Raw genomic sequence first — 16,689 nt, 5'->3', positions numbered from 1 at the left:
CAAATTCCAGAAACCCAAGCAGACATCCTGCACAAGAGTATTTTAGAGAGAAAAGAGAAACACTACGGGTTGGCAGGTATTAGCAAAAAGGGTCGGTCTGTGGAACAACATTCTGTATTATATAAAAAAAAAAATATTATAAAAAACAAACAAAAAAAAAAAAACTCACTTGGCAGACCTCACTGTACCCTAAGCAAACTACTGTACCTAACACGTGTGGTTGCCTTGAGTTTCCTTTTAAGTAGATTTGTGTATTACCTATACATGTGCTCTGAACGTTAATATTGAAGAACAGCACGACTTTTCTTTCACTCGTAATTCTCTTTAGCAATTGCTTGTATGCATGGTAGGGGTCGTAGATTAATCGCGTTACCTTCTAAGTGTCAATCAAGGAGACTGACACACTGCTGGAATTTCAATACAGTATAAAGTCTTAGCAGCTTTGAATGTACCATAGTAAGTATGAAAAATATATACATCTATTCTCAGTGTATTTAGATAACTGAGCATGCTCTTTTTGTTGGGGCACATAAATGTCAGGTGATAAAGTTCAGTGAGTAATCAATTTCAGCAAATAATCGACCTTGATACACCTTCGAAGATTGATTGGAAAAGTGGATAGTGCACTTATAACGGTTGGACTGCTGACTAGTTGATCATTTTAGCAGTTGGATTGGAAATGATTGGATAACCTTGTGCATCATAATGGGTCAACATTGTCTCCCCAAGCCATCACGTTCCAGCTTCGATGAATGGAACAGGTACATCAGAGCGATCAATCCAAGAACCGGTTCACAGGACATCATTTCCTACAGCAGACCTGCAGTGCAGAAATGCACTTTTTTATCGCTTTGTTACTGTGAAGGATCTAAAGAAAATGTCTTGCACAATCATCTGTGCTTATGTGTGTGCATTACAATTGTAAAATGAGTAAATTAAACAATTTTAAAATCAATGGATTGCCAAATGAATGCTTTGTATACAATTTGGTTCTTTGTAAAAAAAAAAAAAGTAAAAATAAAGTAAAAAAAAAAAAAAGATTAAGAACTACTGGCATATTTTATGATCTATATCAGATTTAAATACAAATATAATTTCATATACTAGGAAGACAGAGGTCTATTCCTGCAGAACACCAATGGTATACTCAGGATTCTGCCACCATAGACACAGCTATATTTTAACATACAATCACCTAAAATGCATGTATGTGACTATGAATGTATATTATTATTATTATTATTATTTATAATTCACCAACAAATTCTACAAGCCTGTAACCTTATATATATAGGTTTTTTTTTTTTTTTTAAATGTTTTAAATGAGTTTTGAAATTGCTATTTAGTGAATGAGTGAGTGTGCTGGATTTTGTATGTTGTTATAACTGGCCCCAGCAGCATCTTTATAATATATGTTCATGTGAGTGCACCCCTGTGGTATGTAAATATATTTAGGAGTCCAGGCCAACTAATTTGGCTTTCCCCCCTCCCTGTCACAGGTGCCTCATTACCGAACCCTTTTTAACTTTGCTCTGCAGAGAATCCCAGGAGAAATAATTTCCCAAATAACTTGGAATAGGTATTAGGTTGCTAGAGTTGGACCTCCTGAGAATGGGGTACATTGATGTTGTGACACTATTATGCAATGTATGATCATTTACTGTAACTAAACCCCATTATTGTCATGACAGGTGCATAGTCGCCATACGGGTAGGCGGAATCAGGACAAAAAAACCCACAGACCTATGCCAATAAAACACAGACACTAGGGTATATCGGTCAAAACAGCTTTTATTAAATAGTAATAAATTAAGATAGAAAAAAGGTAATTGCCCCACACCCCACCATCACAACTGTATCCTTCAGTTAGATATAAAAGGCAATGACCCATATATATAAATAACATATAACAGTATTCCAACATGAACATTACTTAAAGCGCCGACATTTTAATTAACCATGGTAGGGGTATACCCGGATACTCCTACCCCACCTGAGCCACCGACATGGCTCGAAACCTGCCAAACTTGCCAAAAACCATATTCACCATTTCCATAACCATCCTAATGGGGAGCCTATTTCCTGTTCTTCAGCTTCCTATCCCGCCGTTGTTACAGAACGGGAAAACCCAACCTATCAATAAACCAGGGAGGAAGGGAGGGGCAAACTATTTTATCTAAGATGGCTGCCTGTTTATATAGCTCAACCCCTAACCCGCAAACAACCAATCACTATATGCTTCCTCCTATTCCCGCCTCCTACCCCTGCCAAGGCCCCTTTCCACTAAGCTGCACTTTTGGTACAAAAGTACAAGTCAGGTGTTAAAGTCAGGTGTCAGGTGTTTTGGTACAAGTCAGGTGTTAAAACCTCACAAAACTTCTTTTTTTTTTAAGTTGGTGTTTAGTGGTCTAAGATGTTTAGATTTTTCATCTGTATGAGTCCAGCACTTTACTTACAAAAATATTTATTCATTTTTAACTCATGTCTTATGCATTTGTTTAACTTTTTTTGCTCTAAAATGTGCGTTTGGGTTTCAATGTAATAACATACACATAACATGTATTTTTACTACGTATTGAGATTTTGCAGATGTTAACTTGACTTTCTCTCTTTACACCTAGCTGAGACAGGTTGTCATTTTGGAGAGTATAATTTAGAGTCTAGCAGGGGAATGAGTTCATAAGTACCGCATATCATCTCCTGTCATTCTGTATGGGAGAAGTTAAAATTATTTTGATTTTTTGGTATCTAAACAGTTGCTTGCTTACTTTTAAGGACACCGATTTTAAAGATTAGCGGTTAGTAAATCTTAATGACAACATTGGGATCAAGATCCATATCACTGATATACTTTAAAATAAAGCTTTACATATACCTACTTTATAATCGCAGGTAAACTTTAAAAAGAAGCATACGTTAACTTTTGGGGTATTATAAAAATTATTTATAAATAGAGAAGGAGCAGTTTAGGGCTTCAAAGACCTGGATTTAAATATTAATGTGCGCCTAATTACAAAATGTGGGTTTGTGATTCTTAAAAGATCAGCAGCCAGATGTGAACCTGCAACTATAATCTCCTACTCTTTTATCGCTTTTGTCTCCTTGAGAGTATATACCACAGAATCTGGGAAGGGGATTGTGTCACCTAAGTACACTACTGCAAAAAAGAACTGAGCTTGTCATATCTGGCTCAGAACCATGTGAGTTTAACCCCTTAAGGACCAAACTTCTGGAATAAAAGGGAATCATGACGTGTCAGACACGTCATGTGTCCTTAAGGGGTTAACCATCACTACTTCACATAGGGTTCTTATAAGTTTAAAGTTATCTGCACAATAGAGATCTTTTTTCCTTCTTTAGGACACCCAAAAATATTTCTTGCTCCCCAATTAGGGGTAGGTGTTTTATTGTATATACACACCATTAGATGTGCTACACTCGATAGATTGACAATGGTTTGGCCCTCCAATAATCTTGTTTTTGTATGCCTATACAATATATGAGTCTGGAGCTACAGCTCCAATGGCCCCTATGTTAATTTGGCCCAGAGCGGCAGTGTTTTAATACTGAACCCTCTGTTGTCCTAATGAACTACAATTCTCCTAAATTTTTCAAGGCAACTGATAAGATAGATCAAATGGCAACTAGTTTATTCAAGTATCTGCGGGATGTTCAGTAACCATATAACTGCAATAAACAATGATAAAAATACTGAGCACAGGAGTACCGAAAAAATGATTTATTGTTAATAATGCATTATTGTTATTTATAATTAGCCCTTAAGCTGTCCAGTATCCTTTGTCATTGCAGAGGTTAATAGGGGCTCAAGGACAGATTGTCAAAAGGATAAAATGGATAGAAGACATTAAAAAGAGGAACAGATGTTTGCGATCTCCCCCGGTCCTTACTGCTACACAAAACGGTGATGAGATTAAACTAATTCCTTGCCATGTTGAGACATCTGAACATTTGGCTGGGGGGCTGAGAGCAGGTTGTTCTTGGTTTGAAATTTCACCTTAGGGTCTTCGAGAAAACTTTAGAAACATTTATTGGCTGGGTAGCAAACACTGGTGATCATTCTTATCAAGCATGGCTAAGTAATTGGTACTTAGTGAGACATTAATATCATCATAAAGGCGAGGGTATGCATGCTCTGCTTCCTAACGTTACAATTGACACTGACAGTCTTCTGCAGACTTTACCTACATGCTCGCTGACGCTCTTGGCTGGAGAAGAGGCATTTCCTGCTAAAATCATTTTAGGCGAATGTCTGATAGCGGATTCACTGATGCAGTTAGGCCTATATTGTGCTTTCTTCTTTTTTTTTTTTTTTAAGTGTTATACATAAGCATTGTGATGCGTATTTACTAAATAACAAACTGTGCTGATTTGCAAAATGAATTGATAACATTTAGGCCACAGTAGCCAACTTGGGTACAAAGGAGAGCGGCAGAAATTTTTTTGATATTTTTGTATAAATTCAGCAAATTCAGCTTTCCATTCATCAAAATCTGAAAAATCAAATATTTTGAGATTGTAAGCTCATTTGGGCAGGGCTCGCTTCACCTATTGTTCCTGTGTGCCATACATGTTTTGCTAGAATTGAATGTTTGTCTTGTTTACCTATTGTGCTGCGCTGTGCACTATGTTGGTGCCATATAAATAAATGTAATTGTCATGTGCTAATTAATCTATGCATTCGGCCATTGCTAGGCCCTAAAAATATTTGACCCTCTGTTTCTTTGCTGAAGATTCTCTCTCATCTCACCTTTATTCTTGTACTACCCTCTGGCAGCTGAATCAGGGCCCTTTTCTTTCACAGCTCCAAGTTGACTATTTGCTTAGCAGTGAAAATGTGTCATGTCTCTCTGTTCTGATTTCAAAACAAATTCACTGGTGAAGTTCTGCTAGACTTGGGAAGGCCCTAATGAGATGAAAATAACTACGAACAACACACGTATAAATAAATCAAAAGGGACATTATAGTCACCAAAATGACATTAGTTTAATGAAGTAGTTTTGGTGTATAGATCATGCCCCTGAAGTCTCACTGCTGTGTTGTCTGCCATTTAGGAGTTAAATCACTTTGTTTCTGTTCATGCAGCCCTAGCCACAGCTTCCCTGGCCGGTGACTGACCGGCATGACAAAATGGTTTTATTTTCAAACCGATGGTTACTTGCTTTAGAAGTGTTTGTCTCTGTTCTGCTCTGTAAATTGAACTTGAATCACACAGAGGAAGCTCATACATGGGGCTAGTGATCTATTAACAGAGCAGGAGTTAAGAAATTCTGAATTGAACAGAATGTGCAATAAAGGAAGTGTAAACATTAGATCTCACTTTACAGGAAGTGTTTAGGAAGGCTGTGTAAGTCACATGCAGGGAGGTGTGGCTAGAGCTGCAGAAACAAAGTGATTTATTTTCCTGGCGGAGACTGCAGGGGCATGATCTATACACCAAAACTACTTAATTAAGCTAAAGTTGTTTTGGTGACTAGAGTGTCCCTTTAAATGCTAAAACATTTTAAATAGCACATACACATGCATGCATTTTGTGTTCTGTTAGTCGATGCAAAGGAGTATTTAGAAGAGCCAGCATGACACAAGAACTTTAAAGAGTTGTATGCACTTTTACAGTGAGCATTGATTGTTTTAGTGTATAACGCTACAGTTTTATGTCTCACTATTCATTGCTATGATGTTCCTTCTGCTATTTCTAAGCTGATTTGCTAATGTTGGCCAGAGCTAGTAAAATTGTTGAATGCACAAATAAATCCCTATCTTGTTGCACACTGTCGTTCGTGCTGCTTAAGATCACTTTGGCATTTGGCTTAACATTCTGGCATGGGTTGAAAAGAGCATAATTGTTGCTCAGCTTAATCCAAATAATTGTCTGCCTAATGCAATAAGACAATCAGTGAGAGTAATACGATTGAAGAATACATCAGTTTGTTTCAGAAGGTTTTTGTCAGCAACACAAAGACAGAACTTCTGTCATCTACAGTCAACAGGGAAAATGATGATCACAGCAAATATGGCCAATTACAGTGTTCGTGAGAATACGACTGCAAGGCCACCTGCCAACTGTCAACCTGATCGGTAGCTGGGTGAGCTACACAAGTAGACCTCTGCATTATGCTCTCAGTACCAAGATAGCCTTTGACTTTCTATCCTAGAACTAATGAGCACAGCTTGATGATTCCCCTTTTGTAGTGTCCAGCCGCAGAGATGTAAGACTGATAACTTAACTGTGCATGAGTTTTAAGCTAAAAAAAAAAAATACATGTGGTTTTAGCCCCCACCCCAAAGCAAGGATGTTTTTGCGTGGAGTATATTTGCATTATATATCTCTGAGGGTATTTGTGTTGTGTTCAGGGGTATATGGGGTTTTTGGGTGGTTTTCAGGGGTATTGTTAAAGGTGGTATGTGAGTGAATACAGAGGATATTATTAGAGAATGTCCTTGTCTGTTTCTGTAAAAACCTGCATTATTTTTTTTTTTGTTGCCTTCCTGGTGTCCCTATTTACTCAACAGATGGATCTGTCCCTATCCTTCATGTATGCTTCTCCCTCACAACCTAATGATTTGCGCCCCTTCTCTCCTCAGTTTTACTTCACCCTATCTACATTGTCCCTCCCGTATCCAGGGCTGCCAGTAGAAACATAGAATGTGACGGCAGATAAGAGCCATTCAGCCCACCTAGTCTCCCCAATTTTCTAAAAACTTTCATTAGAGGGGTACAATGCAAATACATGCGTAATAGGTCGGACTCAACCACGACCGACGAGTTGCTACTATATAGTAAGAATGTGTTGGTCTATTCCTGTCTTTGGCATGACAGGAACACTAACGTTTTACAAAGGTGGAGCTTCTAGTTTCAAGCAGAGCAGCACTGGGGATATGCATAAGGAGCTTCACCAGGAAGCCTTTAGGCCACAGCTCACAGTGGAATTATTTAAAAACAAACCTTTATTTATTTTTTTCTGGCTTCATTTTTTTCCTGTCTACTGTGGGCTGTGGGCTGTGTAATAGGACCATACATTTCTGATGGAAGCCCTGCCCACATCTCCCCACTTGTTTCTGAGTCCCACTTCCTGTTTTTCACTGTCCTCTGCTTTTTTCACTGTTGCCTACTTTCCCATTAACTCTCCCTATGTGACTTCCCTTCTCTCCCTATGACCTGCCGGCCTTTAAGCCACCATAAAGCTAGTTTGACTGGCTTAACTGGGCTGGGCTAGCTGAGCTGCACTCACCTGGCCGAGCTAAGCTGTACTCAGCTGGTGAAGATGCACTGGAGCTGTTACTGCAGAGTTATTGTCCCTGCATGGTCTTCTTATAAATTGTCAGTATGGAGTGAAATACACAATGTAGAGAGATGTGCGAGGACACAGTAGATTGTCCTAGTCCCATGATGTTCCCATCTACACTGTGCTGCTAAATCAGGCAGTTAACTTGTGAGTGCCAGTTTCAGGTGTATCCACTGTTGTGGTGAGATTCAGTGCTTAAGAGTCCAACATTTGGGGCTCTAACCCCTCCAACCGCTCTGTAGTGATATCCCTGGTTTCAATATTAAATTGAAGACATCCACTCGATGCACAGCATGGCTTTCTAAAGAACATGAATATAACATAAAGAATATAATGTCATTATATTGCAATATGATGACATCACCAGAAGGATGCACATTTAAAAGAATTCAGTTACACAATGATACTTTTCCCGATGTTTCCTTTCTACTCATTCTAAATCCATTTAATGCTCTTTCTCAACCTTGATGAGATTATTTAGTAAAGGAAAAATTGTGGAAAATTAGAAGAAAATCAAAACGCAAATTTTAGGCAAAATTAGCTGAATTGCTAAAATAATGCTATTTTTTTTAATTTTTTTTGCATATTGGCTATTTTCCCACAAATTCCAAATTAGTGAATGTGAATGACACTTGAGAAATGTCAGCACATTATTCTGGGGGCTCAAATAGGGGAGCAACTATCACCAATCACTCAAATAGGGGAGCAACCATCACCCTAAGAAATGTGACACTTGGAAACCACGGGATCATATCCCAATCCTATAAATCACCAATTACCGATGATTTCAAAGGAAGCCACGAGACTTGCTTTATATGCACATTCTGTAGACGTGTTAGACACATTTTTTCAATGCATGTATCAATTCCAAAGCTAATGATAGTTTGTGACTTGCTGATGTAATCGCAATAAACGGCATGAGTTATTTCACATTTTCCGTAATGCTGAGTCTGAAAAAGTCTATGCCAGACGCGCACATTCAAAAACAGTCACTTTATTTCACGCACACTTTCTGTGAAGCACAGTTTTCCATTTTTCATCTTTTGTCGTTCTCGCTTCTTTTTAACGCAAGTCTTTCCATCCTGTAAATTACTTTTTCATTAACTACTTAAGAGAAACCGTTGAGTACTTAGCAGAGAAAACTAGCTTTTTTTTTTTACTTGTGCCATACATCTTTACTAAGCAGTTTATTCATTTAATTTTTAGAGTAATAAAATTATACTCCGACGTTAAACAATGAAGAAACATGTATGTTTATTCATATATGAATTGCGTTTAAACTCCCATAACTCCCATTACATTGATTAATATTTAAGCCCAGCATTCAAATAGAAGATGAAATGTAATGTTGAAAAATGCAAAGTTATGCACTTTGGCGTAAAGAATGCACAAGCAACGTATACCCTTAATGCAAGTGAATTAGGGATAACAACACACAAAAATGACCTGGGAATTGTTATAGACAACAAACTACGCAACAATGTGCAATGTATATCAGCAGTGGCTAAGGCCAGTAAGGTATTGTCATGCATGATAAAGGGCATTCATTCTCGGGATGAGAATATCATTTTGCCTCTTTATAAATCACTGGTAACATCACATATTGAATATGCTATGCAATTTTGGGCACCTGTTCTAAAGATGGATATTATGGCACTAGAAAAAGGGCAGAGGAGGGCTACAAAATTAATAAAAGGAATGGAAACTATCAGCTATGAAGAAAGGTTAACACATTTAAACCTCTAGTTTAGAAAAACGTTGCTTGAGAGGGGATATAATGACATTATACAAATATATTCAGGGGCCAATACAAACCATTGTGTGGAAATCTATTCACAAACCAAACTTTACATAGGACACAAGGTCATGCGTTTAGACTGGAAGAAAGAAGATTTCGTCTAAGGCAAAGGAAAGGTTTTTTTACTGTAAGAACAATCAGGATGTGGAATTCTCTGCCTGAAGAAGTGGTTTTATCAGAGTCCATAAAGATGTTCAAACAGCTACTAGATGCATACTTGCAAAAACAGAATATTCAAGGATATAATCTTTCAATGTAGCATAATAACTGCCTGATGCAAGGATAAATCTGACTGCCATTCTAGGGTCAAGAAGGATTTTTTATTCCTAGTTTGTTGCAAAAATGGAAGTGCTTCAAACTGTTTTGTTTTTTTTGCCTTCTTTTGGATCAACAGCAAAAAACAAATGTGAGGAAGGCTGAACTTGATGGACGCAAGTCTCTTTTCAGCTATGTAACTATTTAACTATAAATAAAACAAACTACACAAAATTAACTACTCATTACCCCAAACGTCAAAGTACAATTAAATAAAATACGTTTTCTAAAGAAACTCCTTTATTTAGGTATATACACAGACAGAGGGCAGGGAACGTGGTTTGCCTTGCTCTGATGAACAGACAAGGCATTTTTTGCACCTTTCCATTTTCCTATGATTCTCTTGTAGATTGAAGTTGTGTTGGTGTGTTTTATTTTCCCATTCATATCAGCTTAAAAGCTTTAAGTCCCCATTTTGTTTACTAGTCATGTGTTGGTTGCTAAAAAGCAGTCAACTCCCGAGATAAAGAAAGATCAACTTTATAAAAATTAAATAGAAATTAACAAAACGTGATCACAGACATTATTTCAATTTGAGCTATTGATGGGTTATTCGAGGTACAATGACCACTTCAGTTATTTACAGTTGACATGGTGCCTGGAGTCTGTATGTAAGACATTTCACTGTGAAATGCTGCGCATAACCAGTTTAACCCTTTTTCTAAAAGAGGTGTAACTCCTACTGGGCTTTCATTAGCCAGTCCAGAACTAGCTTTTTGGGCTGGCTAGTGTTAATTCTGAGCAAATTTTAATGTACAAAATCTAATTAATTGGTTGAAAGTCAGTAGATGATCTCTCAGCCAACGGATTAGTGGCAGAATTGGCATTTAGCTTCTGCAGTACTGCAGAAACTTGAAGTCGTAAACCCTGATTCAGAGAACCTTGGGTGGCCAGCAGGAGCAGGTAAGAGGGCAAACCATTGTAAAACGGTTTGCCCCATTATTGGACGATCGAGTCAAGGTACTCCTAACATCATTACCACTACAGTGGAGTTACCCTGTAAGCACTCAGCACGTGAGCCTTACTCACTGAAATTTGAAGAAATTCTGAGCTAAAAGCAGAAGAAAGACAAGTCCATTTTTATATTGTGTGTATTTGTAATAAAAAAAATAGTAATAATAATAATCAACATATTCAATTTCCAGGTTGATTTACTAAAGTGAATTCAAGGTGTATTTTAAATTTAAACCACAAAAGCTGAAGTAAAAGCATAGCTAACTTGGAAAAAAAAATTAGGTTGTCTATTTACTAATTTACTTTGAATTTACTCTGAATTACAACTTTAGTAAATAAATCTTATAGACATAAAAAAAAGGAAAACAAAAAGAAACAAAAAATATGGTAAGTGTAATATTTATCTTTATGTGATGGAATTCACCAATTAGCATCTCATATGTGATAATTGCTTTTTAATGAAAAATAACTAGTTCAATATCACAATATGGGCTAAAATTCTGCTATGGAATGTCCTGTAAGTTTACGGAACGTCCTGTTTAGAAGAGGTTCTAAACAGCTTCTGGCATTATAAACCTATAGCAGCAGCTGATATTTGGTAATGCATTACATTGGAAAAAGGGAGACGGCAACTGGTTCATATAGCAGTACGATTATCATGTTTCTCATTTTACCACGAATGTAATTCTGCCATCAATAAAACACACAAGGGTTCATTAAATGACGGTCATTTGAAAACCAGCTTGTGGTTTGCAGACCTGGATAATTTCATTAAATGGGCTATTTTTTAACTATTTTTTGCAAGTTGATTGTCAATCTGAAACAGGTCATTGTACAACAATTTACTCTTTAAGAACCATTGCTAGTCTGAGCCATCCGTTTGGTATTGTTACTCTTCCCAAAATGGAATTACTCAGAATCAAGACAGTTTCTAAAGATGAAGGATATTACGAAACCATTATGGATATTACGGATGTTATGAAATCATTAAAGTGAAATATAGATGCAGATTCTAACCACTCCATTGTGTTATTGGCCTTCTACCTCAGCTAAATGAATAGGTTATTAGGGCATTTTGCAGGACGTCCCTGCATATTGGAGATCAGATTTCACACTGATCTGATTAGTTGAGAATGTCACGGCCCACCTTATTTTTTTGCTCAGTGCACATGAAGACAGTGATTACATTCATTTATGCCAAAATATAGAAAAATTGGTTTGAAAGACAAATTACAGAAAGAAGCAAATATACAGCAGTCAAAACACAATGAACGCATTGTACAAAAGCTAACAGCAATATAATAATTACGTGCATCATGCTAATTAGTGTGTTGAAAGGAGCAGGCAATCCTTTAAAGAGAAGACAAATTATCCATCTATCTATCCATCTATCTATCTATCTATCCATCTATCTATCTATCTGTCTGTCTATCTATCTATCTATACATCTATCTATCTATCCATCTATCTATCTATCTATCTATCTATCTATCTATCTATCTATCTATCTATCTATCTATCTATCTATCTATCTATCTATCTATCTATCGATCCATCTATCTATCTATCTATCTATCTATCTATATATCTATCTGTCTGTCTATCTATCTATCTATACATCTATCTATCCATCTATCTATCTATCTATCTATCTATCTATCTGTCTATCTGTCTATCTGTCTATCTGTCTATCTGTCTATCTGTCTATCTGTCTATCTGTCTATCTGTCTATCTGTCTATCTGTCTATCTATATATCTATCTATCTATATATCTATCCATCTATCTATCCATCTGTCTGTCTATCACCTAAAAGATAGATAGATAGATAGATAGATAGATAGATAGATAGATAGATAGATAGATAGATGATAGACAGACAGACAGGCAGATATCCATATATCTGTATGTCTATCTGTCTGTCTGTCTATCTGTCTGTCTGTCAATCTGTCTGCCTATTTCCTATATAATCTGGACCTATCAATACAGAGCAAGGAAGTAGAAAAGGGAAGAAACACATAGATTAGATTGGGTTAGATTAGATTAGATTAGAATACATTGGATAATTCAGATGTGCTGTTGGCCTACAACTCCCACTACACCCAGGCAGCAAAACAATGGCTGGTGGTGATAGGAGTTGCAGCTCAAACTAGTCTAGAAGTCATTGATGTACCAGAATTTTGATTGTGATAGAAAACACGATTCTTAAAATCATTTTAATTTTGAATATTTTTTTTCTCAATAATAATTCAAAATTAACCATTTCTTAAACAAAGCCCCCCCCCCCCCCCCCGAGCTTGTAGGAAGTTGGAACGACTGTAATACTTTGCATTTAGGAGTCAGTGGGCATCCGCATGATGAGACCTAACCGGTTATATAATGGCTTTTTTCCTGCCTTTGTGAGAGAAATGATTCACTCCTACCATCTTGTAGTGGACAGAGGCCTGTGTGCCTGAAATAATTGGGTAGTTTGTCATAGGCCTAAATAAAAGTCCTTCACCCATCACAGCTTTAACTCTTTTGTTATTGCTCCACAGGGCGAGTGAGAATTCCTGCCGAATGATTGTGGACGAGTGCATGAAAGAACCCTTCCCATCGAACAGATACTTTAATAGAAGTCTGAGAAATATGACCATAATAGATCTCAATAAACAGAAAAATAGGAATATTAAAAAAAATATATATATATATGCATAATAAAAAAATCCTTTCTGGGATAATGGTGACCAGCGTTGTTTAACCCATTCAATGCTGGAGTGGCCTACAACGCCTTGCAAAATAATGCATTGATGTCCACTCCAGCGGTGAAGGAGTTAACGTTTTACTTCTGCGAGAGATCCTTCCCTTCTGCCGCGTTGCACACCCGGGAGACCTGTTTGGAATGGAGGAATAAACTTTTCGGCGTTCTCAGTGGCCTCTTGATTCATTGTTTCTTCTTGCAATTGTTGAGAGTACCTTCTTTTTAATTTTTTTTTTTTTTTTGGAGTCGTTTTAGATGCAAGCGTAGAAAATATTAGGGCATAAATATCAGCTGGCACAAAATGCAAGGCTAACAGCGATCGACTGGTTCTTTTGTTATAAGCAATTGTGAATTTTGGCAAATGCGTTAAGTAAACAAATGTGTTCAAGGATTTTTTTATTTTTTATTTGTCCTCTTCCACTCTTCCCCTAGTCATTGCGTTTCTTATTTGATTCAAGGTGCACATATATGCAGATAACTCACTTCCAAAAAAACATGTTAAACTGAAACACAAAAAAATTCGTAAACACATTTTGGCAAACTAAACTGTCTTTACAAGGTTTTTAATATATACATTACTAAGATTAAAAAAAAAACATATAGCCATATGAATTTAACCTTTTATTGCATGATTTAAAGCCAATCAGACAGTTTAGAATTTTTTCAGCATCCCTTATCCTCTCAATGTTAAGATGGTGGAGTGGTAATTTTTTGAGAAGCGTATTATTACCTTGAGTGTTGAATATCTATGAAAATATTTGACCCCTTGGACCAAACGTACACATTGTTATTGGTAGAGAAACTTAGTGATGCAATGAAGCATGCTGGTACATTTTAGGGTCCTCCACAGTTGCAAGGATACTACCCTCCCTTTCACACTTGACTTACCCCTAGCAAGAAGGAGTTTCTCAACCTGCTTCCTTGCATCGCTCTGCAGAGTGTTGAATGCAAGAGCCTTATGGATCATTTCATATATACAAGTGAACTGCAAATTGCCCCTATATGTTTACCACCATGAAATCTCCCCATAACAACAAAGACACAAGCCAGGGCACCACCAATCCTCTCTCGAGGAGTAATGGGAATACACACCCAACACAAACCAGTAATGTTTTTGGTGAGCAAAGTTGCATCATATACAGTTTGTGCCAATTTGTAAACATATCCCAGAAGCCACAAACAGCCCAGCCTTTCATGACCACTGCTGTGATACAGATCACTAGAACAGTTCTTGGACACAAAAACAGTGACTCTGTATACATGCAGTATTTGCACTGTTGGAATAGCGTATATTTTATGAATGCAATTTTAAATTCCTTAATAAATTATGTAACGTTTTAAAAACACCATCTATCCACTACTTTTCTCTAACCTTTAACGAAAAGTAACATCAGAATGGGGATTGTAATATGATGACGTTTTTCCTCTTCGGTGTAGTATTTTGCCATTCATATAAGCCCTTATGTAAAATAAGATTACACTATATGTACTCTCTTCCTTTTTCTTGTCATTACTGGTTTTGTTTTGTACGAGTAAATCATTGGCTCAATTGGGGTATTTTCCAAGCTGGACTGTCGGTGGTTCCCGATTAAAGGTTTCAGAAAACACATATTAATCATTGGTTCCTCAAGGTACACAAGCAGAACTGGATCAGCACATTTCCCAATTTGGTTTCTATTGAGGGACTTCCAAAACCTAGCCTGTCAGGGTGCCTTGAGTATTATCCTGGTTTTCCCACATCCCTTGCAATAGTTATTTTTATCAACAGCACTACAGTTTCTTCCAGGGCAAGAATTCGATGTGTGGCCATGCAGACAAAGTCATTAGGATCTCACGATTAGCTCATTAATGTTGGTGTGTCCTCAATACTTCTATACACAGCTCAATTATATGAACCAACAGAGTTATCTCGTGAATCACGAAATGTAATCCAAAACTTTTTTACAGTGTTGCAAAAAAAGTAAAATGTTTAATAGTTATCACAATTATAATAATAATAATAATAATAATAATTATTATTATTATTATTATTATTATTATTATTATTATATATATAGAACAAATCTAATCAGGGATTGTAGTATAGAATTGCAAAATGGAAACATCTTGGCTTAACATTTTCAATACCCCGCCCATTTCTTGACTAATTATGGTTTAGTTAATTGCCATAAAAAATACATATTTGAGTTATTAAATAAGACTCATTTTGGAGCATAAACCCATGAATGAAATTCCATAGCAATTTAATTACATAGACTGAAAAAAGACTTGTGGCCATCAAGTTCAGTCTTTCTCACATCTGGGTATCCTCTTGATCCAAAAAGAAGGCACCCTTCTCAATTTGAAGTGCTTTCCAATTTTGCAGCAAACTAGCAAAAATACTTGACCCTAGAATGACAGTCAGATCTCTCCCTGGATCATGAAGCTCCCCATACCTCAAGGATATAGTCTGTTTTGCATCCTAGTTAGGACCATGCACACGGTAGCTCATCGCCACATACTGCTTAATGAATAAACTCCCATCTCGTAATTATAATTAATATAAAACGATCGTCTGGGGTTGCTGTATCTCTCGTGCAGAGAGAACTTGCTGGCATTTCGGATCTGGACTACCCGTATGGGTGGGACCAGTCTGATATGCTTCAGATATGTTCTCTCTGTAATGGCACAAGATGAGCTAAAACCAGCTTGAGTTCTGAGCGGGGACCTACCGAAGGGCAGGCTATTTCAGTTGCTGTCCGTTCTCAGAATACTCTTGCGATCCGTTTTTTCTCTCCATAAGTTTAAAGGGTAATCCAGACGTGGACCCCTTGCTCACGGTGCCTAGAGAGATATTAGCTATGCCTCACTGATGATGCCTAACAAGGCTGAAACGATCGTCTGGGGTTGCTGTATCTCTCGTGCAGAGAGAACTTGCTGGCATTTCGGATCTGGACTACCCGTATGGGTGGGACCAGTCTGATATGCTTCAGATATGTTCTCTCTGTAATGGCACAAGATGAGCTAAAACCAGCTTGAGTTCTGAGCGGGGACCTACCGAAGGGCAGGCTATTTCAGTTGCTGTCCGTTCTCAGAATACTCTTGCGATCCGTTTTTTCTCTCCATAAGTTTAAAGGGTAATCCAGACGTGGACCCCTTGCTCACGGTGCCTAGAGAGATATTAGCTATGCCTCACTGATGATGCCTAACAAGGCTGAAACGATCGTCTGGGGTTGCTGTATCTCTCGTGCAGAGAGAACTTGCTGGCATTTCGGATCTGGACTACCCGTATGGGTGGGACCAGTCTGATATGCTTCAGATATGTTCTCTCTGTAATGGCACAAGATGAGCTAAAACCAGCTTGAGTTCTGAGCGGGGACCTACCGAAGGGCAGGCTATTTCAGTTGCTGTCCGTTCTCAGAATACTCTTGCGATCCGTTTTTTCTCTCCATAATTAATATAATTAAGTGACAACACTGTGCCCCATTTTTAACCTCCCTCCACCTAATCCAGGTGATTGTATTCTTTTTTATAGTTTACATCAGCCTGAAATTGTAGATTGGTCTAATTAAATGTATGCAATGTATGGAAAATTAAACT

The 16,689-nt window shown here is 37.4% G+C and overlaps 1 protein-coding gene across 3 annotated transcripts in view; it reads right to left on the bottom strand.

The window, feature by feature from the left end:
* The window catches only part of ELFN1 (extracellular leucine rich repeat and fibronectin type III domain containing 1), a 474,275-nt gene that overhangs the window by 280,088 nt on the left and 177,498 nt on the right, over nt 1–16,689 (bottom strand). The window lies entirely within an intron of this gene.

The sequence above is a fragment of the Pelobates fuscus genome, chromosome 8 (assembly GCF_036172605.1).
Source record: "Pelobates fuscus isolate aPelFus1 chromosome 8, aPelFus1.pri, whole genome shotgun sequence".
In the NCBI taxonomy this organism is placed as follows: Eukaryota; Metazoa; Chordata; class Amphibia; order Anura; family Pelobatidae; genus Pelobates; species Pelobates fuscus.
Note: the sequence above shows the minus strand (reverse complement) of the source record. Positions and strands in the feature narration are given on the sequence as shown.